The sequence below is a fragment of the Hetaerina americana genome, unplaced genomic scaffold, assembly GCF_022747635.1.
Source record: "Hetaerina americana unplaced genomic scaffold, ioHetAmer1.1.p SCAF_78, whole genome shotgun sequence".
NCBI classification, from domain to species: Eukaryota; Metazoa; Arthropoda; class Insecta; order Odonata; family Calopterygidae; genus Hetaerina; species Hetaerina americana.
The window spans coordinates 117,162-141,459 of NW_027287405.1; the positions used below are offsets into that span (position 1 = coordinate 117,162).

Here is a 24,298-nt window from a genome sequence, read left to right on the forward strand (position 1 = left end):
ATATATATATATATGTTTTCGTCGAAGTAACACAGAAGTGTTGAATAAAAAACTTGGGCAGCAACAAACAATATAAGAACACATAAAAAGAAATGAAATAATTTACTTTGTTACTCTACACACTTTATGACCTGATGATGACGTTCAACGTCGAAACCTGGGTCGTGTTTTTTTAAATAAAGTGTGTGGAATTACAAAGTAAACTATTTCATTGCATTTCAATATGTTATGCAAATTCTGTAAAGTTACGCCTGAGACAACAAATTTTACATAAAAAGAACACTTACACGTTATTTCTTGATAATTTCGAAGGAATTCTGCCCCGTCTTCATCGGAAGAAACAGAAGTACTGATATATACATATATATATATATATATATATATATATATATATATATATATATACATACATGTTTCGTTACACTTGAGATTCCTTAGCTTTAATGTCTGCTTTTGAGGATGGTTACGTTCAAAACCTTGTATGAAGAGGCTGTCAATGACGATGATTATTTGTGATCGTCAGGTTTTTAAAAATTTTACAAGGATAAATTCCATTTTAAAGTAAGCCTAAAATAGAGCAAATTCATGCAAGAGTTTGGTGCCCTTTATTTCAATTTGCTGCGGGCGTCAGTTTCTTTTCTGCGCCCGGTCCAGTTTTCTCGTTGACGCATTTGATTTCAAATGCGAATTAAAAGACAATCAGTTTTTTAGCATCCGACCATGTCTGTTAACGGGTACTTACTTCCATTTTCAGTCATGGGATCGAGTTCAAAATAATCACATGAAATATTAGATAACTTTTTTATGAACGTCATAGAGATACTAATAATTGAGGGTTATGTTTTTTCTTTATTTAGATGCCCACGATCAAAGTTGGAACGTGCTTAATTTTTTCTGAACAACCCATGTGCAGTTTGAGTAAGGAATATTCGTTAGAAAATTAACAAAAATATTTTGTTTCTAAGTGATTTTTAAATGTGGCAAATTCGAGCTCTGTGTGCTCTTTCGATCAAATGAAAGTAGATACTCGTACAAGGAGATGCCAGGTAGACTCTTGGATATGTGGAAGAATCAACTTCAAGGCGGTTTCAAAGCTATTGCATTTATAGGGACAAAGCGACACGCAAAAAAGTCAGGGCGGCTGTCTCCCGTGGAGCCTATACACGTAGGATCAAACCGCATTGAGGAGAATATTTTCGTTTCAAATAACAATGCCTCAGGATATTTAAGACCAAGAAATCCGCCGATAAACTTCGATTTTTCTTTAAAAGTATTTTATTAATTTATTCTACTTACTATTAAGTGTTGATCAGATTAAAAATTATTGATAACTAAGTGATATATCCAACTGGTTTTATGATAACGTAAAAATCAGAATTCGCTGGGAGGTCTTATATAAAAGTCATCGACTCCGTCCGACGATGCGAGAAAATCTTTCCAAGAACTATGGGGAGTGGGAATTTTAGGGCCATTTTGGGGAAGATATCGAGCGATTTTCGGCATTTTTCAAGCGTGATGCCAACAAAACATGAAAATTAATGAGGCAGAGCGAAGAGGAATCACCCTCACGGACATGTCGTTGGAGACCTATCGAGCTATCTTTGACTGAACCTGGCTTTTTGTATCCGAACATTCAGCCTACTACCGAATGCAACCACGACCGCCTCTCCGCCGATTGCCGTCGCAATGCCCTTTATCGGTGTCGACGACGTGCGGCCATTTCATTCGTTTTTCCAGGAGATCCTGCCTTCCATACTGGCGGCGTTCTCTTGCGGCCTGCCTACTGTTTTCGCGCACAAATCACCACCGGGGAAAGATACGCACCGTCGTCGTTAGAACTAGCTCATGCATAAAAACCAGTTTTAGCAAACCGTGCCGAGAATCACGATGAAAAGGATCGTAAATGTGGCTCTGTATATATGGTTGGTCCACGAAAAGGGTGGCAGATCGCAAGGAATACGTAGAATGGACCAATTGTCTCGAAGGATCTCACTTTGGGGATGAGCATTCCGCAGGGAAAAGGTAGGCACAAAAAATGCGACGAACTCCTAGTCGTATTGTTTTGGGATTCCTGGTCGAATATACCCGATGGTGTCAATAAAGGGGACGCATTAATTTAAAAATAGGTGAGGAGATATTAGAAAAAATAATTTTGCTAATTTCTTAGGTGGAATTTCCGCCACTCTTTGGTTTAAGCGGTTGCTATTTCATTCCTATTATTTCTTTAAATTTACTGGACATTAATATTATATTTATATATAAATATATATATATATACATATATATATATATATATATATATATATATATATATATATATATATATAGTGTAATATGAACGTTTTGAACAACCTTGGTTTGAAAGACGGCAACCGCGTAATGAGAAGTATCCCAATTTGAAGTTTCCTGGCACATATGTGAGGGAATACTTATTTTAGAAAAAAAATATGACAGGTTACGCGAATCGCCTCGAGTCATAAGAACCAAATTATCATATTATTTACTGGTAGAACTCTTAATGGTGGGGTATGCTACTCCAATCACTTTTCCAAAAAAGAAATCCGTTTCGTTTTATGTCAGCCGTCCTAAAAATCAACTGATGAACGTAGGGAAACTGTAAGGCACTATTTTTTTATTAATTTCATATCAGAACAAGAAAATGAGCAAGTCCTAAAATTTATTAAAATGTGTCTTTGAAAATGGTTTGAGAAATGGTACGTTTTCTTTAATGGTACATTAAAATTCATATTTTCATTCAGTGTTCGCATTGATTATTATATTTTTACCACTTCCTACCTGAAAATTGCCATAACTTAGTAGATGACTCAATATCTTTGGATTAAACTCCATGCTTTGCCAAGCTGCTCGAATCGTTTGCATCAACATTTCTAGCTTATTACATCCAATAATTATTTTACACTGACACCTTTTCTCAATGACCATGAAGATTCATATTATTTTAGAATCGAGCGGAAAAGATAGACAACAGCTCCCTGGGATAAAAGCATCAACATAATAATTAAAAACATAGCAACTACGATCATGCAGATGCTTAGCCGCGACTTGGACTCGAGTTTTTACCCAGCGATAGGGCACTTAATTAGTCTTACCCGTTCACGCGCCTTCCACTAACATCTCCGTCACAACCCGCCATAGGATTGTGGGTGGCTCTACAGAACTCCAAGCTTCTATTTTTCTCTCAACATTTCGAACTCCTCCGCGTTCATTCCACAGGTACCTTCATCTTTCACCACATTCCTCTCAAATTCTATTACTCGACCCTGAACGGCTGACGAGTAACTGAATGAAACAATAGTCCAGTTGAAACACCGGAATCCTCGTCTCCGCGGCAAAATCTTCTATGCATCCCTTCTCTTCTTTGGCGAATTATTTCAAGGACGAAACGAACGCTGACTCTAATGAACAATCCCTAAGTATACTTTCGTCCTATTTGTGTATGCGAATCACCAAGCACCTCAAGCTCTTAAGCCGGTCAGTCTCACATTGTCCTGCTTTCTTAATGCGGTCTTCCTCTCCGTTTTGACGGATGCAGTCACACATACATAGAACTCTTTCCTAAGAGCTTTTAACATTCTTTGTTAAGTAACGCAACCAGTAATCTATCTGCTATCTAACTAATTGACACGGGCTTAAGCCTAATTAAGTTCCCATTCTTTCACTAGCATATGCGAAACATTTTAATTGTAATATTTTTTTTTTAATTCACGCACAAATTAGGTGGCTGGTTTCTCTAAAGTAAGGAATGTATGACGAGAGACGCTGTAGAGACACTATACAGGCCCATCACCGGGAGAGTAAAATGGGTAAAGGATTATTAAAGGACAGCTTTAATATGGTTACATATTGTGCAGAGTTATGATGATTGGTTTCATACATTTTTTACTGACCGCTGAGAATTCGAAATGAGCGTCCTTAATATACGCGAAGTTTTATTCAGTGCTAACAACATGATTTCTTTCTAATGGCAATAGATTTATTATATTTTTGAAACATTTCATGAATGTTGTTTGCTGTCTTAGTCACTCCCAGGAGGTAATGAAGTGCATTTTTTACAGACTTTCCAAGCCGGTAATGAAGTGTAATCTGGTCCTAAAACGCGACGCTGTTGTCAACTTATTTAAATGCGATTTTTGGTGTACATTGGTGACTAGCTAAGGGTGGAATATGATAGAAATTTCCTGCTGAGGAAAATATGGTGCGATTTCAAGCAATTTTCTCTTTTGCCTTACCGTTTAATTTGCGATGTCGGAGTGTATCCGTTATTTTGCCTGAGAAATGAGGGCCACCATTTTTTGGTAGGGTTGGTATGATTATCTTTGACACAGTTGTCAGTATGCGTACATTTTTTTCCTAAAAATGTCAATTTTCGAAGAAACTGGTTTACTAATAATCTGTAAGACCAAAATGGGAGAGAGTTAAATTTTTCTATTAGTGGATTTTTTTCCAAGCAATTTTGTTTTTATTTTGGCTGGATGAGTCATTGAATACATTTTTGAACCTCTGAATCAGTTGGAGGTGTGACCACTCATCCTACGCTAGGTATTGAATATTATTCAGAGTCTTCGGTCATCATGTTACCGCCTTAAACTTAATATTATTATTTTTATGACTAGTGAGAAAGATTATAATATTTCGGTTTATGTGCAGAAGTAAATTAATTTAATATAAATGAATTACTTAAAAAATAACTTTAGCCCTTAAACTCCTGATACTCTTGTTAATCGATGTATCGTTATTTTTCGTCCATTAGGTGTCTTTTTAGGCTCTACAAAGGATAATTATAAGGGGGGGGTGGAAACGCAATCAGGAAATGTCATTCAAACTTGATAGTTAACAGGCCTTTTAGGTGAAAACTTGTTATAGAATAATATTTCTCGATTTTAGTTCTCAAGTAATTTGATGGCTTATATATTATAATTTTTATGTGCTTATCATGGCTGTTCGCAAAAAAGTATTTCACAATTTGGCCATTTAGGCGTTCCATTTTTCTTAACCTTTCATTCTCAGCTCAAACAAAATATAGGTTTATAATATTCATTTAATACAAACTTCAATTCCGTTTGATTGGTATCCATCCCGTGGGTTTAAGCCTCAGGAGTAATTTTAGTCTTTTGTGAGAGTCCCAGCATGGGTTTTAAAATTCCTACATATAATTGCCACGATTTACATTTATTCAAGTATTTTTTAATGATGAAACACAATACCTTCGTATTTTTTTGACATTAAAAATTAAATTTTCTATGCAATCTCAAACTCTCGAGGCTTATTGGAGATGAGGTGTCACATGTAATTCGGAATTCGGATTCGGAATAGCACATGTAATTACTTAGTGTCTTCATTCAAATACTTAATTATAAAGCTACATGGTACCCTGCAGGCCGCTGTTTTAATGTGTGGCGGGGGTGATAATACATTAAACATGTAACTTCAAAAATTATTTTTCTCTATTATTAGTTACACGTATGCGTAAAATAATTCAAATAATGGTTCATGGTTGTCATGCCACTATTCGTTAGGTAAAAAGACGTTTTTAAAATGTAAAATGCGAATATTTCAATATTTTGTACATCATAAGATCATCAAATTTTCCGTTTGACTAAATCTTTTCAAAATAAATGAAAAATCTCGAAAACTTGGACAATGATAACCCTTTCATCTCCAGTTGGAGCCAATATATATCGGTTGCACGGGGATGCAGGCCGTTCGTGAGAATACCTCATATTAATGTAAAGTTATAAATATATATATATATATATATAATTATGCATTAATGTATATAAACACACACATACCGCTATATAACTATCTTCTGGAACTTGTGAGCAAGCTTAAACCAGGCATATATAAATCTCCATTTCTTTTAATTTAAGATAAAAATATTTGGCCATTTGTAACAATGCACTAGGAAAATGTTGCGGAGGCTAAGTGTCCACGGTAATTAGCCATTTTCAGAAGATTTTATTATAAGGAAAACATATTTTAATGCTGAAATTATTAACTGAAATATCATATTTTGAAATAGTTTTCTCATTTTTACTTAGTCATATTTATTATTAAGTGGGAATATTTAATTTATTAGGAATTCAGTCTGAAGTAGATGTTGACCCAGAAATTTGTCTGTTTCATTTGTTATTCCTCAGGAAAACAATTTGTCCATCAAAATGTGGCCTTAAGAAGTTCTTACTTTTTTCATTCAATCGTTCGTTACTCTTCAGCTCAACTCTCTCAACCGAAAAATCGCCCACCTTTTCCTTGCTGCTCTATCTCCCAATCGTCCTTCTTTCTCACCCCATTTGCTGAGGTTTCCCTCAATGCGGGTTTCATAGGTCATGCCAGCAATCATTTCAGTTAATTTCTCTAAAATGGTTTGCCAACAACAGCCATTGTTATGAATATATGCTCAAAACGCATATTCAATTGCATGTAACTTTTATTTCGTCGTCTCTTCATTACAGTCTATTGATTTGGTATGACGCTTGATGATACAGTCTTAAGTGAGAAGGGCCTGAAAAAAAGGCTTTGAGAGGTGCTCCAGAACGAAATCACTGATTGATTACATGTTCGAATGAATCTGGTTTATTTCAAACCGATGACCTAAGAAAATAAGAAAAAATTTAACAGGTAATAATAAAATTGCTGATAGTAAAACGGGAGCATAACTTGCCAGAAACCCCATGAAATAATTAATTAGTTGCTTCAAACACTCTCATATCGTAATACCATAGATATTTGTTGTGCTCAAGTAGTAATGATAACACTCGATGAGGTAACGGCATCGTTTTTAAAGACACGCAATTATATTCAATTCGATGAGTTGTCGCAAAATAAATAGCTTTTATCAATAGAAAATAGAAAATAAACCGGCATCTTCAAATGTCCAGAAAATACTTTAAAAAATGAAACTTTGAATTTTCGTCCTCGATGGCATTTATTTCATAAGACAAGCCTGAGGAAATGAAGGAAGAGGAGGCAAAGGAATTCTTCGTGGGCAAAAAACATCCTAGTAGTGGAATGAGTCCACCTTTCGAAAAAGAGGGAAAAAAAACTATTGCCACTCTTTCCACGGTTCATGGATCGCACTCTGACGGCCGGCGCCGTAAATATATCCCAAATTGGCGACTGTCCTTTATTTTTTGTCCTTTAAGGCTCTTTTCTTCTATCCTCTCTGTGTCTCTCGGCGAGACGTTCCAAAGACGGCCTCCTTTGTTTAAAACTCACAATTGTGATCCGGAAACGGACTACTCTCCGTGAAGAAAACCTACCTTTTTAAGGAAAGGAGGCGTTTATTTTGCTCGAGTAAATCTTTACCCCTTCTCATTCCGTCGATCATGCAACGCAAGTTTTTCTTGATCATCATGAATTATTATGTATATATCACTCATTACAACTGATTAATCGACGATTTTAACATGACATAATTCGTATTTTACCACAATCCTCCACTTCAATAGTGGGACAGAAAGTACTTTATTAAGAGTAATTATATAACAAGGTTTTTCCCAGTTCACAAGGATTTAGTTTTACCAAAACAAGTGCAATCAAACAACTATCTCATCAGTTTTATTTATTTGCGGGTACAATGAGAATCTGAGTACTTGAGAATATGATTACTAGCTACATCAATAGAAGTGTCTTCAGGTAGCGCAATTGGTGAAACGAAAACCTATCAACGTCTTCTCCAAGCTGAAACTTACATGAATATTCCCGAAATGTAAAATTATGAATGGATAAATATGAAAGTTTCTTTTATGTTAAATCAATTAAGGTTTATAGCATTTCTGGATAGCTATGAAATATTTTTCTCAATACTCAATTGTCATCCGAATTTAACGGAGTAAAACCTGAAAATACTGCAATGAGTAAAAATCGAGCAGAACCATCCAAAATAATGGTTACTTCCCCATGCCATTTCCTGCTCCGAATAGGGCGAGAAAAAAGTAATATTTGCAGGATTAAGCTGTCAAAACATGTCGCATGACTGAGCAAAATTAATAAAACATTCGGTAGATCTCTTCCTAAGGCTTGCCAACATTACTCCAGCGCAGTAGATAGGGGTCTTCTGATCCCTATTCTAGCCCCGATGCCCACTATGGGACTTCACGATGATCGATTTACTTCGTCTGTAATATTTCGTTTTGAAATCTCTTCACGAAGAAATGAGGCATATATGCGGTGTGGGACGATCGAAGAAATATACTGGAAAGGGTAAAACAAAAGGATGCAGTGGGATTCGGTGATCTAGAGAGGCATGCTGAGGTTGAGGAGAGAGAGAGGGTAAGAAGCAGAGAGAGAGAGAAGGAGGGAGGGGGCAAACCACCTCCTCGCATGCCTCCCCTCTTGTTCTCTCCAGCGAATTGCGTGCCTGCGTCTTGCCCTCCTGCAGCATCTCAAGGTCGTGCCCTTGAAATGGACTCTTGGAGGACGCTGGGACGCGAGGGCGTAGAGGAGAGAGGGGGATAAGAGTGACGGAGTGAAGTAGAGAGAATGAGAGAGAAAGAAGGACAAGAGACAGAAATGATGGGGGAGGGCCGAAGGGAGAAATGGAGAGAACGGAGGAGGGAAAGGAGAGAGGTGGACGGAAAAGAATACAAGGAGGCCGTGTTTAAAATTATAAGGGAATGGGAAGAAGGCGAGTGATGATGAATTGGACCCCATCTAAGCGGATAAGAAAAAAGAAGAAAATAGGAAGACAATGAAGAAAAGACTTTGAAAAATGAATTACTTAATAGATTGGTTAATGTTGTAAGAATGATATTAATAAAAAGCTAGCAGTGAAGATGACTTAGGGGTCCCAGAGCCCTCAGAGCAAGTAGAATACATTCTATTCATTCAAAATATAGTGCGGATGAAAATGGATGTGAAAATAATCAAAGTAAAATGGCTAACATAAATTTGACCGACAGAATTCATTCTATCGACAATATTGAGAAAGGTCCAAAGTCCCGATTAGCTATCTCGAGAAAAATTTAAGTAGATTATAAAGAGTATATCGATATAAAAAAATCCGTCCAGCAAAAACAGATGAAGTAAATACGAAATATGGTTTTACTTCTTGAATCAATTGCTCTGTTGCTTTATTGGAAGAATCGAAAAAACTGAAGAGAACACAATGCCTGAATATTGTGTATCTATCAAACCAAATCTAAAAACTCATTTTATTTTCGCCATTAACTACAACTATTATTTGAAAGATATTAATATGTTTTCAATTCTCCTCGACCTCTTTAGATACGCTTCCGTAAGGCGGGACAGAATACTTGTACAAGAATCCCGAAGCATCCGCCATCAGCCAAACTAGGCCAACCAGAACCCTAACATGGATACCAACGCTGACACAATCAATGAAGTGAAAAAATACTTAGTAACTTGAAAATTACAAGCGATTTAAATTACAAATGTGACAAAATTAATTGAGTATTAAATTTTCGATATTTTTATTAATATATCAACTAAAAATTAATCAAATATAAAGGGAAAGATTATCAAACGGAAATCATTAGAAATTTCTCGTAGAAAGTAATTTCTCAGATTAATCGGTTGCACTGATTATATGAAACGCTTAATTTGATAGTTATGACAAGGTTAAATTTATCACCAAGCTAAAAATTTCCCATTTCCCATAAAATCAATAATATTACAAAATTCCTTTAATTTCTTCAAAATGAATCTCTTTAAATAATGAATAATTTCAATACACGAATAGTAAAAAAATGTCTAGAATATGGCGTTTTACCGTATTTTTTATAGAATAAAATTTTAACCAGTTTTAACGATTTTTAACTTTAAAAACAGGGAATGACGTCGCAACAAAATATAAGTAGTCATTTCTATTGTTTAGCCAATTAAAAAAAATTGACTTTTAAGAATAAGTTGTCAATTCAGAGGAAATGGAAAAATGGTCATCAAAAACGCTTTGGCAGGACGGGACCCAAAGACAGCCCTTACTTTTTCATTCTATTAATCTGATTTTTTCATCTAAATTATCGCGCCATATAAATGGTAAACGAATAATGCAGCCACATGGGATAAAAATCCTAAAGAAAAATGTATGAGATATGCCATTTGGATACACGAAGCAAGTTAGAACAGGATAATACGAAAAGTTGTTACGAGTGAAGAAGAAAATGAGTACCGTGTAGGACTGACATATAAGGGAGTCATTGGTCGCCCTCTGCTTGGCACTTATCTATCTCTTAATTGGTCTTGTTAAGCCACCTCTATTTATCACCTCACTTGCCTAATTCATCTAATCTCTTTTCTGTTTCTCAATATGATATGAAAAATATGTTATCAGGCTGACTAAATACGGAAATCTAAATTGCTAAGGCAATTATACCCTATTCTTACGAAACCTGGTGATAATTTTCACATAATATTTGTGTGCATGTGTTTTAATTCCTTTGCAGTTGCATTGGGTTTACAATAAAATAAATGATTCATTTCCTTGTCACAAAATCTGAATCTTGTGGTAGTGGAAGCTTATAATTACAATTTTAGATCTCAGGTATGACTAGTTTTATGTTCTGTAATGTATTTTCTTTTCCTTAGTTACATTTGCAAAAAGTTTTAAAAAAATAATACGAATATTCCTAAAGAGTAATGGATATTGATAGAAATTAGTTTTGTTGATGAACTTTATAAGGCAGTGATTATTAAATCCAATGACCTATTTCAGCGTTGAAACATATCTTACAATTGTAGTATAATCTACATCACACATAATACTACCTTGATCAAAACTTTCCCGGAATTTATTCAGAAAATTAAAAATACAAGTTTATTCATCTAAATCTATATTGTCCCCTTCAAAGTAATCCCCATCGACTGCAACACACTTATGCCAGCGCTTGATCCAATCCTCGAAACATTTTTTATATTCGGTTTTCGGTATGTCCATCAGTGCTTCCTGCGATTTTTCCATTACTTCCTCTCGGCTGCTAAAACGCGTTCCCCGTAATGGTTTTTTAACTCGATTGAACAGAAAGAAGTCACAGGGAGCCAAATCAGGTGAATTCGGTGGCTGTTGGATGGTATTTGTTGCATTTTTCGTCAAAAAATTACGAATAATGATAGCACTGTGCGACGGTGCGTTATCATGGTGCAAAATCCACGAGTTTTCTGCCCACATTTCTGGTCTCTTTCGGCGAATTGCTTCACGCAAACGTCTCATAACGCCCAAATAATACTCTTTGTTTACTGTCTGGCCTTCTGGCAAAAATTCATGATGCACTACACCGTTGTAATCCATGAAAACCGTCAGCATTGCCTTCTTTTTTGACTGAAAACGACGTGGTTTTTTTGGTCTCGGCTCATTTGGTGAACGCCATTCACTTGCCTGATGTCTGGATTGCGTGTCGTACTCATAAACCCACGTCTCGTCTCCAGTAATGATCCTTTTGATGAATGTGGGATCGGATTCAGCCTCGCAAATCATGTCTTTTGCGACGTCAACACGGTCTCTTTTTTGCATGAAATTGAGGTCCAACTTTGCTGCTACACGACGGAAACCCAAATCATTAACCACAATGTCTTGGGCGGATCCATAGGCAATGTTCAAGTCCTCCGCTATTTCTCTGATGGTTAATTTTCGGTTATCGACCAACATTTCTTTTACTTTATCAATTTTTTCACCGACTTTCGATGTCGATGGTCTGCCACTGCGTTCATCATCTTCGATTGACTCACGACCACTTCTGAACCGCTCGTGCCACTGGTAAACGACCGTTTTTTTTAGAGAATCGTTGCCGAAACACTTTTCCAACATTTCCAACGTCCGTGCGCCACTAAATCCGTTTTTTACGCAAAATTTAATACAAGTTCGTTGTTGCAAATTTAAATCCATTTCTGAAATTGTAAAAAATCGCCAACACACACAGAGATAGATGTACTCTTGGCTACGTAACTTTTGCAAATGTCAAGTTATGACACTAAGATTTAAAGGGAATATCAACAACAGATGTACCAATTTAACAAAAAAAACAGAACTCAAATCGGAACGATGGGAGCGCCACACGGTGGTTATTCCGGGAACTTTTTGATCAAGGTAGTATACAAAGAATTACAGATAATCAATACAACATACAACTACAGACAATCTTTGTCATATACCATATATGATATTAATAATATATAATAGTAGTATAAATGAAAAATTTATAAATGAAATACTCTCTCTCTGGCCCTCCTAAGCAAGTCAGTACTGGATTGACAGCAGGTGACCCAAAAACAAAAATGATAGTTTAAAGTGTTGCAAGTATAAAGCTTCATATATTGTCACATTGCTTTCCAAGCCCTAATCCATTCTGTATAACGGCTAGTATTTTATTCTCCCTATCACAGCATTTACTGACAGTAATATTCTTAAATGTTTAGGTATTTCATTCAAAATTAGAGGCAAAGTAACCTCCAATTTTCTTCTGCCTCAATTTGTATAAAAATATTTAGTTATAGACTTCATATTGTCCCTTAATGGTGATTCCTTTTTATTTTGATCAGGTATTTTAATATGTCATAAAAATAGTTTCCTATTATGATGGTATATCTATACAGTCTGTCTATAGGCAAAAATCCTATTTTTTGAGACATTTATTCCATCTATAAATATTTGCATTTTTTGATCTGGCCTCAGTAACTTTCTCTGTGAATTTTTTGCTGTTTATTTTTTAGTATACTAATTTTTGTAGTACCAGTCTATCCCCAGGCGGTTATACTATATCTTAAAATACTCAGGGCCAAATGCACTATCGTGATGACATTTAAACTTATAAAACTAGTAATGTCGAATGCATACTTCGTCAATGTAGCAAGTGAACTTGACGGAAGGATGCATTTAATTTGTTTTATATTTGTTATAAAAGAAGATGATATAATTTATATCGAGTTTTCTGGGTTAAAACTTTCAAGCTTTGCGCAGAAAGAAATTTGAGGGCATTATAGAAGAAAGGAATTTATAGTAAACGGAAACAATCATTTACAGTAGTAAATACTTGTCATTCCAAAAAGTGTCAAAATAAAAAATGCTATTAAATTCAATGAATAAAATCACCAAGAAAAAGTCGGTTTTTTGCCTATGTGAAGAACCTATTACTGATACCAACCAATGAATAAAAATGTACTACACCATTTCTAAATTGGAAAATACATTCTTTGACGGGAAATGTTTTTACCCAAACAATTCCAAAACAAATTAAAGGCATTTTTTTTATCATGAAGTGCAGAGAGTACTGAGAACTTAAACTCAGAGCTTAGTACAAAACAAAATTCATTAGAACGTGTCGGTATATTTACTTTAGAAAATATGTGTATAAATATTCAACCCTCCAAAATTACAAGAAGCATCAACTTTCTTAGAAAATTCATTCCATTCTTAAAGTTCCCAAGATTTGCAAACATACGATAGACAGATGAGACAGAAGGAATTCTAAACCAACTCCAGAAAAATGCCTAAGCTTCAGGAAATATTCGGGTTCAGCTGATGTGGCGCAATATGCTATTCTTTGTCCTCGGAAGCACGTGTCCCGGAGTTGATGGTGATATTGAATTTTGATTCGATTCGACGTGAGATACCCAAAAAAAAAGGTTAATTTCCATTATATGGTTCATCGATTGCATTTAAAGGAACGCCGACTATGGTCGAAATAAAAAAGAGAAGAAATAAAGTAATTTGCCAAAGACGCGTCGACACAGTAGGGAGGCGTATCTCATCTTCAAATGGTGTACTCTTCCTCTCCTCTCAAACCCCCTTCCTCTTCCCTCACACCCTTCCTCCCTTCTCCTCTGCCATTCCCCACCACATCACTCTCTCTCTCTCTCTCTCTCCTCCCACACAGACTCTCTCTCCCCTAACTCGTTCCCCCCTCAGCCCTCAACGCGGCGGCGAAACTCCGGTTGGCCATGACATTCAAGATTGGATGCAAGCAGGATTCTCATCTTTCTTTTATTTTCACTCGGATTGTAAAATCAGCATCCCACGGTGATGCCTCCCCGCGCATTCGTTTCTGATCCTCCTTTTCGGATTAATCACTTCACATCAAAAACCGCGGGAGATGCCGAGGATGAAGATATGCACAATAGAGTCTGTGGCTTGCACTCACCTTAATTCCCTCGATACGGCCACTGATTTATTTATTGTGTTTTCTGCAGCCGAAAGACACGAGCCATTTTTCACGCCGCGAGTATTCCTAATGACATTTCATCGCGGAGGGATATTTTAATCCATAGTTAGTATGAGAAATCTGTGTATTAATATTAATTCTGTGAGTAGAACTCGAAGATGATGGATGTAGAAAAGTGCTTCGTTTAACAAGAAAACGAAATAAATTTTGTTTCGGGAGAGGTTCTATCAAGTTTATTCGGGGTCTTTGAAAATGACAATATAAAACTTAAGAACGCTTTCGACCAATCATATACATTCATTAAATAAATTTATAATTATTGAAAGGGTTTACATATAGTCTGTGGTTCTTCAAAATCAGAGGAATAACAGGTTTGCAACATAATTATATAAGGTTAAACTAGAACCAACGTCAACATTCGCCCTTATATTTAAACTTTCATTAAGTTATATTATCCCTATTTTTAAAAGTGCACCCTCATCATATTAATCATATTCCCTATTCTGTTGCATAAGGATGATAATTTCTCTATACATACTCATAAAATATAGCTTAAGTCATTACTTATATTACTACGAAGACTTTTTCATTCTCTTTACGTTGTTCTTATGATATGATATCAGGTTTGAGAAACGACGTGTTCATCTCGAAGAAGTATCTTAATATATGTATTTTTTTGGAGTGACAAAAGAATGCTAAAATTTTCAGGAATTCTTAACAGCTAATCAAAAAGGTAAAAATTCAATGAGGCCATGCTATTCATTTATAGGAAACGATGGACTATGAATATTTTTAAAAAGTAACCTAATAAAAATTAATAAATAGATAACTGAACTTAGATGTTGTACCTAACACATAAAGGTTCACATAATTTTCAATTCCTTCCGCCAATTCATTTATATCAATATGAAAGGATTTCTTCAAGTGGAAAGTGCTAATCTGCAATTTTAGAAAGAAAGGGAAATCTCCACTTGGTGAGTTATGTCTGTAGAGATTAGGGTATAATCAATTCGTTTAGAAACTTACTCTGCACCGTTCGCAAATCGGCATCAAATTGAACCTCATCGAAATCTAATAGAATACGGTCGATATAATCGGAATCGCCGATCCGTACGTACTTCCCAATTTTAACTCGCAATTAAAAGAATACAGTCCATTGAAACAGCAATGCACGGATGTGAACCGCATTCCGCGCGTTCTCACGATGCTTTGGCTGCCGCGCACGCGTGATTCCGTACCCTCATCTTTGCCGCTCGACCCCACCATTTGGTGTTGTGATGACGTTGCCGACACTGGCGATAACTCATCTTGGGGCGTCCACGCTGCCGTGGCTATGTGGAGCGGGCAACCCAAACCACCCATGCTCGGGTGCCGTTATGCAACCCTCGCGGCTGGACCCACCCTTCCCCCGTCCCGGTCCTTGTTCACGCCCACCCGTCGCTCCCTTTCCGCCGCACCCGTTCCGAGCATGAGGGCCGCTTTCGCGTTTGCGGCAGCGAGGGAGCGAGATCGTTGGGAAGAGGAGGGGGAGAGTGAACTTGGTGGGCTTATTATAGGTAGAGATGCGGAATTGATCACGTAACCCGAACGTTTCTATGGCAGTTCCAGGAAGAATTTTTACAAAGAATTTCAATTTAAAATGTTCTACTTTTCCCGGGCGTTGAAATCATAGGGTTAAATATCACAAGAAGTGAGGGGTAGTTTAATGTCTCACCTCTCTTTCTAATTTATAAGAGTTGAAGTTTTATATCATAAATTCACACTAAAAATGATTTTGTATACAAAATACTCCGCTAAAAAACGAGTCAAAACATGAAATACCTTTTCTTGAATGAAAAGTACGACATTTTTAGCTCTCAAAGTACAGCAAATTATGATTTTGTAAACGGTTTTTGTGGAGAAAATATTAGTTGTTCTCTATTAACGTAAAAACTGAAGTTTGAATTTGTGTTCACTTGCTGTATAATTCATTTTCGAATGCTGCAATTAAGAGTCTATACGGTACATCATCATGTCAAAAGCTCCAGCTATTATTCATATAAAAGTAATGTCTCTATGATATCAGCATGCATGTTTAGCCTTTGTGCGTCTTAAGGTTAGTTAGATGTTCAGCTTAAGCAGTGATGTTATGGGATACATTTGTTACGAATTCGCGAAACCATGATGCCAAATTATTGCCAAAAATATTTTCATTCTTTGAATTTTTACAGTTATCGATAAAAATAAGCATTATTTTTCCGTGGAATTCCAGATTTTAAGACATTGAAATAAGTAAAAGGCATAAGTACCGCTGATAGAAGGTACTTTAATAGCATTATTAGGTAGCATAAATGCCCAGTAAAGTTTGTATTAAAGCATATGAGTGAGATCACCTCACTTAAAGAAACAGGTAGTGAAAAGGGATGATTGCCATTATCATATGCATCAAGTACAGACTAAACTATGGCTAAAAGAATCCGCAGGGATAAGGAAGAGGTGCAAAAACGATTGTAAGGAAGCATAGACGGAAAAGACGATGTACGACCGAGAAATGTTTATAAATTCGCGTTGGCATGTTGTGGGTTCGGTTATAGGGTATCCGGGAGCCTATAAATTCAGCCTCACTGGCGTTCTTGGAATTTTCGCTGGCCCACGTTGTGATGATGTATCGTGTGACGAACACATCGTGCGCATAAGCCTGTATTCACGGAAAACTCCTCCTTTTATGTGCTTGCTGGCGTGACGATAAATATCCTTTGACCCCAGTGTTGAACGAAAATCTTATCCATTGTTCGTGTTAGGATCTGAAATATCGCGATCCTTCTTCTCAGAAACATTCGATCTTCAATTCAATATTATACACTCATTTCAACTTTTAGACAGTGTTCATTAAAAGTTCTTGGCACAGACGCAAGGTGATTATTCGTTCGCGATCACCCGTGGAAGGACAAAATTTCGTTATATATGTCTAAAACATTATTTATAATCTTCAATCATATGTTTATAATTGTGAACTCGACGTTATCATATGTATTATTAAATTTGAAATAATTTAGAGCGAAATGTTCTTAGTCAATTTTCGACATAATGAGTCAAAATATTGATTAATTGGATTTTTTAAGGCAACTTTAAAAAGTTCACCCCAGTATACCTTCTAACCAATTTTTCTGCCTTAACATACGTCGCTCGCCGATTTTCCCCCGCCAATAACAATATACTTTCTCAATCTTAAATTTAGGAAAAAAAATACTGACCAATAATATCATGTAATTCTCTTTTTCTTTTAGGAAATAGTTTTCGGCCCCTGTCATTACGGTGTTACCATAACAACGTCATCAGTTCTGAAGTAATAAAACAATCTACCAATGGTTTCACCCCGAGGAGACGACAATTGATCTGAATTAATAAGGTAATGTTATATATATATACTAAGAGTATGTTTCGTTTTTGACTGAAGGTTTACTACATAGTCAATGATATACATAAATATGAAAACTCCTCGTAGGGCTACTCTCCTGTGATTCAGGCAAATATTCCAATTAGTGCAAGAAATGGGGGCTTAGGAATAAATCTTAACAAATTGAAAGTAATGCAGCTTTGTGGAAAACTTAATGGTATGTAAATAGTTGAAATGGGATCATCAGAGAAACTAAAATTGGAGTACTCACGGAAGGAAAAATTGGAATGAAGACTTTTAGAAAGGTAGCAGATAATTTGATTATAGGCTTTTGCAACAAATAGTTGATTTTGAGAAATTTTTTTAAGTTTTTTTTCGCAAGAAATATTGTCCACGCTATTATGTAGCATTTCTACGAGCGTCTTTTGGTAGTGAAGCAATTATTTCTGCCCCTTTCGCTGCCTGGTGCACCCCTTCCGGTCCTTTGTCTTTCTGACCATTAGTTTCATAGACCATTGTGGCTCTTTGCAAGGAATTCACTCTTGAAGATATCGCGACAATGTGAGAGAATAGTTGAGGGACATAGAACTATACAGCTAGCAGCTCCACTCGTAATCAGTGTTAGCCTCCGAGTACGCTTGAGCTTACTTATGACGGCGAGGGATAAGGCCTCACATTATTGGTGCCAAAATCACATCCGGATGATAAATGAGAAGTTTATTCTACCATGAATAGTTTTAAGTCCTTACTCTTTCTTCCATTGCAGCGTTTATGTTAGCCTCAGAAACAAGGTTGGGTAGAAGAAGTAACGAATAACTCAATTGCTACAGGGGGTTCCTTTTAAAAACGGGTCACACTCATTCGAATTTGCATCATTAAGGAATATATAGTATGTAAACACCCGCCACACTTCCTTGTGGTGGCTAACGAAGTACATAACTGAAGTAAGTAAATGTATAGATTAAACTTAGGTGCAAAATTTGTATTCTTAAGCAAAAGTATTCGTTGACTTAGAGCTATGAGAATTAAGTACTTTATTTTACTGAAATCGCTTCTCTGTGAGGGTCGCAAAATTAAATAAATATGAAATTTCCGTTTCTTCAACTACAGTTAATAGCCGATTAAAGACCCAAGAGAATTTGAAAATACAAAAATGTTTTGATGAAAACGACGTACACCTTTAATAGACTGGTTTCAATGCAATTTCTTTTCCGTCAAATTTACCGTTCAAAAAACATCCCAGCTACAACAAATGCATGGTGCTCGAACAGCCTTTGTAAAAATTTAGATGGAAGGACGGAAAATATTTCTATCGCGGGTAAAATTGCAGCTAACCACGCTCTTCTGAACAGGAACATTATAAACGATTCCAGGCCCACCTCGTCGGGGAACCTCATTCAAGCTAAACAGACGGCAGTAAAACGTGAGACATGTGAACACGTGTGCTCCGCCGGGACATGGACGTGATTCCACCCAAAATAGGGAAAAAAACTGTTTCTCTCTACCCACACATCCTTACTTCCGATCCGCAAAGTGGTGGGTAAAAAACCGTTGTAACAATTGGACGAAATGACGATCGGAGGGCGAAGCTATTTGCGAGCGGCGTCCTGTGGTGAAACTGTGATGATGACCACTTGGCGAACACGAAGGAAACACCTTGGTACTCTCCAAGGAAAAGAGCGTCGGCCTTGCTCCGCAATATAATCAGACAAAGAAGGTACACAATTAAGGAGATAGTTCGTAAAGAGAAATCAAATACGAATACCGGTAGAAAGGGAAATTCAAACCGTAACGGGACATGAGCCGCCGCTATTCAGTGGTCGACGAACTATAACCATAAAAAAATTACTCAAATATTTAATCCGTGCTCTACTTATGAAGAGCTTGCTATCGAGGTATATCCTTACGAAGCATTCTTGAGCAAGTTTTCAAAATAAGAAAGAGGATCCATATATTTACCGCGATATATGTTATATTATTTTGTTGTTATGAATTCACCATCTACCAACACTGTTTGGTCTGCCATAAAATATAAGGACCCACCTGAGCTTTAATTTACAAACAATAAAAAAGTGTTTTACAGCATTTAAATTTTGCTTTGACTTCTCTGTAAAAATCATGCTAGTCCAAATTACTAATTACTCTAGTCTTAATAAATGATACACATTTTTGCTTAGCTTTCTATCTGAACAATAACCCGTTCAAGGCCCATTTACCATAGAGCGCTGAAATTTTGACTGATAGATAAAACTGCTTGCATAAGTGCCAACTCATATTCCTCCATGATGCCTATAATTTAATTCAATCGCAGAAAAAAATAAAAATTCATCTGACTTAGGCGATTAGGTGCAGTTACTGAATAAGTGGAAATTATTTATTACTAGTCCCATAAAGTCGTTTTTAACCTTCTGATTCTAAACCTTGAAATCCCTTTTTGGAAGTAGCTTGGAATTATTTTCATTGGGTCAAGGATTTGCGATGCGGGAAAGCAACCTCGGAAGTCTTCAACAATTTCTGTCGTTTTGAAAGTACCTTTTTGGCATTAATTAGGTGGTGCATCAATGCCTCGGTGATTTGTGACTACATTTGTGCATAGGGAAGAGTAATGTCTTGACGCACTACTTCACAGGTAAGGAGTATCCATGAAAAAAACGAGATGTTTCAAATATATTCCAGTTGTGCTATGAAGGACACCAATGCCAAAAGAGAGTACGAAACCTTAAGTCAGGATAGGCCGCTCCGTATAAGTTCAAGGAAAGGCCATTATTAGTCCTGCAGCATTTGCTACTAGCTCGTTGGCCTTATCCAGAAAAATAGAGAGGTCATCACTCTTTTCCATACATGAATGAAAATCACTTCCGCGAAAGTAAATACCTCTGTGGTGTCCATTACAGTGAATATGGCTACTTTTTACGCTCCAAACTTAACCAAATGTCTTCCTCAATGTTTGAACAAGGCTTTACTTTTTGAAGAAAAATGTAATGCTTCAAAAGTACTGTAGCAGCCTTTTACCATAAGAAATGAATAAAAGAGATGTTGATTAAATGCGTTTTACATTTATTTGGTAAACACGTTTAGAGTTAATGATACATTATGGTCTCCATAATGCGTATTCATCATTCTGCAGTTTACTATTAATCAAAAGGACTCTTTTGAGTTTCGAGTCATCTGATAAAAACATTTATAGAGTTTGATAAATAACGATTTTATAGATAAAGTACGATTAATGTGTGTCCTTATTGATAGAAAATAATGTTCGGCGATGATTTCCTACTGTTGATTTACCTCTTCCCATTGTTTACATAAACGAAGGAATTATATATTTGGAACTACACAATTTTCCGATCGACAATTTATCATCGTGACGAAAACATGAGTTTGAACTGGAAGCATCATGAATAAACTGGGCTATATGTCATAAAACGGTCTCCTGGAAACAATTGGGAGTGCCCCAGCATCGTACAAATTAAACTTTGTTTACTTTAGTACAAAAAATGTTTACAATACACATTGTGGGGATCAAATACTTACTTAAAATTTGAGAAATCACGTCTGTGATTTCAGATTTATTACAAACATGCAAGGTCTTATTGTATTGAAATTTTCTATAATAGTATATAATAAAGTGTTGCTGAGTGTTGGCGCATGTAGTAAGGGTACAACACTACATGTAGAAGTTGGTTTTGAATTCCTGCTTTTGAAATAGCTTCCTAGGTGAAATCAGGGAACAAGCAGGCAACGGGACGCTGGCTTACGTCATTCAGCTCGACAACATTTTTTTTTCTGTTCGAGTTGGTTTCGCGTGACGCTAGCTGGTTTCCACGGTAGCGATCTCTCTGAGTCATACCACGGTGGCATCAAGACACCAGTGTGTCATTCAGGATTTCCCCTCCAAAATCCCTCCTTTCAGAAAACTCACCAGCTTACAAACACGCACGCAGCTGATTGGGTCATAGTGTACCTGATTGAAAATATTAACCGAATATCCAAATTGGCCTTCAGAGTACAGTTGAGCACTAACAACAGAATTTGGCCCTCTCAATGCTTAATAATTTTATATATTTTTTTTCGATTGCTGGTATTCATTCAATTTTAAACGCAACCCTGATCTCTTTTCTTCACGGTTTATCTTGTGCAGCGATATATTCAATTTCCAGAATATCAGAATCCTATTACTTTTGCCTTGGACAGTATCTAAGACATCTTTAATTTTAAAGTGTCGAAAATGAGGGGTTCAATTGTTCTAATACGGTTGTAAAAACCAACATTAAGGGCAAGACATCGTTTTAATTGTTCCTCTTCAAGTATTAATATACAATGCATATAGAATAGTATTTCACCCAGCGTCCAAGTAAAAATAAGTAAGAAAAATGTACTCGAAAATAAGAGATGTATCACAATATCCCACCCAAAGTAAAAGAAATGTCTTGTGTTTCGTTTGTTAACTGCATGCGCCTAACATTACTTGCTGCACTATTTCCTTTCTTACCTACCAATCATCCCTTCATGTCTTTTTTCGTCAACGAAAGTGGACCAGGAGTGCTTCCCGAAGTCTCTTTCTTTTTCTCCCGATGAAAACAGCTATTACGTTATTGCGGTGGCACGCCGAAACTCCCACTTGATTCCAGGAAAAAACTCCTCGTCGATACAGACTTTGAACCACTAACCTCGCGCTCTACCTTAAGACACCAAACAGTCGCAAGTAACGCGTAGCACATGTCAGAAAAAGCCCCTTAAATGTGTGCTTGCTCTCCCTCATCTATGTCGTTTAGAAAGGTCTTAGCCCACGCCACAGGCCTCATTCGTCTCCTTGCTGGTAGAACTGACTACCATAAAATTGAAACATGAAAGTCCGTTTAGAATCAATCTTACCACCATAACTCCTTATTTATACACACATATCAGCAAGAAAGCAGAACACTTAGTCTTCCTTTCAAGTCATACAATTACATAAGGCATTCCAAAAGGTAAGACCACTGAATACATAAAGTATGCACTATTTATCAATGTACGCAACATCTATATACCGTAATGTGTACACGAAGCTTACAATGAATATATTAAACCAAATCTTGACAAAATGCTAGCCAGTCATGCCTGTATGATTTGTGGGGTTTTCGTATCCTAGAGGTCGTGGGTATAGTCTGTTTAAGTTGGGATATATTTTTATAGAGAGTACTTAGTTTTATAGAAAAAATATTGCCTCAGATTTTCTAATATATATCAACCTACCTATAAAATATTAAAAATCTTGGGTTATGTTATTGCATTAGAAAACATGCAGCCAACGGCATAAGAAACCTTCTAAATACCATTCTAAATATTTCCCTTCACTATTAAAAAATTATAGCATGGTAAATATTCCAAGTGAAAGCACTTTCACTCTAAATAAATAAATTCTCGGTTAGTATTCAGGCATAGTTAATAGTTATTTTTTGGGAAATTTATTTGGTTAACATGAAGATGAAAGGACACCTTATCTTTTCGATACAAACCTATCGAGAAATCATAGGAAATCGAAATTATCTGTTGACCCGTAAGCAGCAGTCATCATTAGAATAATTCTGAGAGGTCCACCGGTAAAATAACATAACATTTTCAGAAGGCCAGGATCATCTAAGCAAATCATCAATAGAAATATCTTCACTCAATTATTTTCGCAAACTTTTTGCGAACTCGGTTTCCTATTTTTTAAAGAATAATATGAGAAACGGTATACCAGTAATCACTTTTGAAGGACCTCAAATTCAGCCCAAGGGCAACGCCTTGACGCATCATCGGACGATTGTTACGGTACCAACGATTGCAGCGCCATTTTCGAGGGATCGTTTGGCAAATTAGAGACCTATTTTGGGCACCGTTTGCCTTTCGCTCGCTCGAATTGCAGCACACGTAGTGCAGTTCCAATAGAGAGGTCGGACCCAAAACGTTATGGAGGCGGCAAATTGCCCCCAGCGATGCAGAGATCCATGTCATTTTTTCCCTCTTATTTTTTTCCGTTTCATGTTTTCCGTCACCAAATGTGGGAACTTACAAATAATCTTATCGGAAGTAAGACTTCTAAGAAGATACAATCCCCTTTTTTCGCCTCCGTTAAGAAAATAGAAGGGCATCATTGAATTTTTGAATTTGCAGCGTTGTTAAGATTTATCAAGGAAAGTATGTAGTTTTGCACTTTTTACCAACGTTGATCCACCTCTGAGCTCGTTGTCTGCCCATTAGCCACTACGGAGGTATATGGCGGCATATTTAAAAAAAATTAATTCGGTTGTGATTTTAGTACGTAATGTTTAGTCTAGGTAATAGATTAATAGTGATCGATATCCCTTTTTGTCGTTTGCGAAATTAACCGAGAGTGAGATTCAAGGACGCGAGAGTTGCATGTTGGTTGTAGCTCTGCGATGCTAAAATCGGAATATCACTCTGGGATGCAAGTAGAAACTCCACAACTGTTGACACTGTGAAGTAAATTGAAACAACAGGGCACCCATCGGAACAAATAAGTTTCATCATCATCTTGCAAATTTTCCTAATATCACAATGATACTAAAGCGATTAGAATATGACTAGAATGAGACTACGGTGTTTCTCAAAAAAACCCTGAGGCAAGCTTTTGGGGGAATAATACGGGGTATAAAAATTGTAACCTCTAGTCGTATAAAATATGAAACGCATTTATCAGCATTAGCAATTTCAGACTACAGCATATGAAAGTAATAAGCAATATTTGTCTATAATTTGCAAAAGCAGACCAAAATCGAAATTGTTATTGGTCCGTCGATTGTAT

At 36.4% G+C, this 24,298-nt stretch overlaps 1 protein-coding gene across 1 annotated transcript in view; it reads left to right on the forward strand.

The window, feature by feature from the left end:
* Nucleotides 1-24,298, forward strand: part of LOC139697489 (uncharacterized) — a 90,581-nt gene that overhangs the window by 33,598 nt on the left and 32,685 nt on the right. The window contains exon 2 of the mRNA XM_071596213.1: nt 17,402-17,523. The gene's annotated coding sequence lies outside the window, so the exon portion shown is untranslated. The remainder of the gene's footprint in view (nt 1-17,401; nt 17,524-24,298) is intronic.